Raw genomic sequence first — 3,866 nt, 5'->3', positions numbered from 1 at the left:
GGTAATATTGAATTAAAATCAGACTTTATAATTACAAATGTTTTACTTGTTGAAAATTTTAAATACAATCTTCTAAGTATAAGTCAATTGTGTGATACTAGGTATAAAGTTAAATTTCTATCCACAGAGTGTTTAATCAAACATCTAGATAATCCTACCATAAGCCTAAAAGGTTTTAGAAAAGACAACATCTATGCCATCAACTTAACTATTTTTTCAATTAAGTGTTATTTAACACAAAAAGAAGAAACTTGGTTATGGCATAGGAGGATGTCCCACACCAACTTTAGAAATATAAGTAAACTAAATGGACTTGTGAAAGGCTTACCAAAATTACCTAACTTAGATTCAACCATATGTAATGCTTGTCAACAAGGCAAACAAACTAAATCAACCCACAAACAAACAAATCAACCACGAACTAACTCAATATTAGAACTTCTACATTTAGACCTTTTTGACTCCCATGGAGTCAAATCTATAAATGGAAACTTATATTGTTTAGTAATTATAGACGATTACTCTAGGTTTACTTGGGTAAAATTCTTAAAACATAAAGATGAAACTTTTGAAATTTTTACAAATTTCTGCAAACAAATTGAAAACGAAAAAGATATTAAAATTAAAAGAATTAGGAGTGACAACGGGGGAGAATTTAAAAATCACAACTTTAACAGTTTTTATCTAGAAAACGGTTACCATTATGAGTTCTCATGCCCTAAAACCCCCCAACAAAATGGGATTGTAGAAAGAAAAAATAGAACCTTACTTGAAGCTTCTAGAACAATGTTAAATGAGTATAACCTACCTAAATACTTTTGGGCAGAAGCCGTTAGTACAGCCTGCTATGTACAGAACAGAACAACAATAAATAAAACCCATAACAAAACGTTCTTTGAAATGTTTCATAATAAACAACCAAATATAAAATATTTTAAAGTATTTGGGTGCCCAGTTTTTATCTTAAATACAAGAGAACACTTAAGAAAATTCACCTCTAAAATTGAAAATGAAATTTTTGTAGGATATTCCCTAAATAGTAGAGGCTACAGAATTTATAATAAGGTTACATTAAAAATTGAAGAAACTACTAATGTAAAATTTGAAGAAACTAAACAAGACAAAGAACCTACACAACCACCTGAGTTTGTTCCAGAAACCAACCAAACTCTAAGTCATGAAGAAGAAGAACAACATCAAGAGAGTCAACCCCCTAGAACAATAAGGGTTAACCCAAATCATCCAACTGATCAAATAATTGGTGACCCAGACTTAAGAGTTCAAACCAGATCATCATTTAGAAACCTAAGTCAAATTTCTTTAATTTCAAAAATTGAACCCAAAACTGTGGATGAATCCCTACTAGACCCAGATTGGATTATAGCTATGCAAGAAGAACTAGCCCAATTTGAGCGTAATGAGGTTTGGGACCTAGTCCCACCACCTAAGAATAAGAAAATAATAGAAACAAAATGGGTATTCAGAAACAAACTAAGTGAAACTGGGGAAATTACTAGAAATAAAGCTAGACTAGTTGCCAAAGGGTTTAGTCAGGTTGAAGGACTTGACTATGATGAGACCTATGCCCCAGTAGCCAGATTAGAATCCATTAGAATGTTACTAAGTTATGCAGTCCATAAGGGATTCAAACTATACCAAATGGATGTTAAGTCTGTCTTTCTTAATGGACTAATTAAAGAAGAAGTTTATGTAGGTCAACCTCCTGGGTTTGAAAGTCTAGAACACCCTGAGTATGTATTTAAGTTAAAGAAAGCGTTATATGGACTTAAACAAGCACCCAGGGCATGGTATGAAAGGCTAACATCCTACTTAACATCTAAAGGATTCAAACAAGGTCAAATTGACCCAACCTTGTTTGTTAAATCATTAAATACAGACATATTTATTGCACAAATATACGTAGATGATATAATATTTGGCTCAACAAATTCAGAATTTTTAGAAGAATTTATTAATCTAATGGAAAAAGAATTTGAAATGAGCTTAGTAGGAAAATTAACTTATTTCTTAGGATTACAAATCAAACAAACAAATGAAGAAAATTATATTTATCAACATAAATACACTAAAGAGTTACTTAAAAAATTCGGAATGGAAAATACAAAAGAAATAAAAACACCTATGGCAGTAAACACAATCTTAGACAGTGACCCAAATGGAAAATCAGTTGACTTAAAATATTATAGGAGTGCAATAGGTAGCCTACTGTACACCTGATATTTTATTTGCAGTTAGTATGTGTGCTAGATACCAAACTTGTGCTAAGGAATCCTATTTGACACAAGTTAAAAAAAAATTTTAGATATCTTAAAGGAACAACAAATGTAGGAATTTGGTATCCTAGGACTAATAATTTTGAACTAGTAGGGTATTCTGACTCAGATTATGCTGGATGTAAATTAGACCGCAAAAGCACAAGTGGTGGATGCCAATTATTAGGTTCATCACTTGTTAGCTGGTTTAGTAGAAAGTAACATTGTGTTGCTCTATCTACAACTGAGTCAGAATACATAGCTATAGGTGAATGTGTTGCACAATTATTATGGATGATGCATACTCTAAAAGATTTCAACTTAAATATCACAAATGTAAAAGTATTAATTGACAATATAAGTTCAATTAACTTAACCAAGAACCCTGTGCATCATTCAAGAACCAAACATATTGAAATTATGCACCACTTTATCAGGGATCATGTTACTAAAGGTGATATTGAACTCAAATACATTGAGTCCAAATCAAATTTAGCAGACATTTTCACAAAATCACTCCCTGAAAGTGAGTTTAGCAACTTACGTCAAAAATTAGGGATGTGCTCAATAGACTAGGAATTTTAAATTTCAAAATGGTTTTCAAAAATAAATCTTTCAAATTATAAGTTAAACTTGTTTTCTTTCAAAACTTTCCATTTTTAGATTTTCAAAAACAGTTTTGGCCTTAGACTAGTTTTGAATCCTTAGAAAGCATGTACCCATAGGTCTAGTTTTTGAGCATCTCACCAACACCTTAGGTTTACCTTGCTTGTGTTTGACAAACATAGAAAGGGGTGAGATGCATAGGCTAATTGTCTGGACTTAAGATGCTTATTTCAGTGCATCAGCATAAGTCTAGACATTAAATACAACTCAGATATTAATCAGATTAAGTTGATCAGTCAAGTCAACTTAATCTGACTAACCAAGTGAAAGCTACTATCTTCTGATAGTTAGTTAGTACCTAATTGGTTAGACAGCTGGTTAAATTTAAGTATCAAGTTCAAGGGGAGAAATTAACTAAAATTTTGTGTGTTTGAAAAATGTTTTTAAAACTAATTTATGTTTACAAAAAGTTAAACTTAACTAAGTGTTTGAAAAACTTGGAAGGTTAATTCCACCTAATTTTCAAACCTGATTTAAAAAGTTGACTATTAAACTTTACAAATTTAGCTTTTATCAAATTAGCCTTAAAAATTTATTTTGGCAAAATTTAATCTCACTTAATTTTTGCTTTGTTTTGAAAAAGTGAAGTTGAAAATTTACCTTTTGAAAAGTAAATGTTACTTAAAACGGAAAATTTTTTTGAAAGGTTGAAAAACCTGATTTAAAAATTTTACACGCCTGAAAGGTTAAAACTTGATTAACTTTATACTTTTCAAAATTCAACTTGTCTCCCCCAAGACAACTTGATTTTTTTTACTTGGATTTTTTCTTGAATTTTTGAACCAAACTCAGATATTTTTCAAGATCAGCTATTTTACAGTAATTCTACACTATGTTTACCCTTGTCTTTTTTTTGATGAATGTCAAAGGGGGAGGGTTAGGTGGTTAAGTTAGAGCAACTAAATGTAAACTTGAAAAAAATGCAAA

This window comes from Zingiber officinale, chromosome 9A, assembly GCF_018446385.1.
Source record: "Zingiber officinale cultivar Zhangliang chromosome 9A, Zo_v1.1, whole genome shotgun sequence".
NCBI lineage: Eukaryota > Viridiplantae > Streptophyta > Magnoliopsida > Zingiberales > Zingiberaceae > Zingiber > Zingiber officinale.
The sequence above is the reverse complement of the archived record's forward strand: the minus strand, read 5'-3'. Positions refer to the sequence as shown.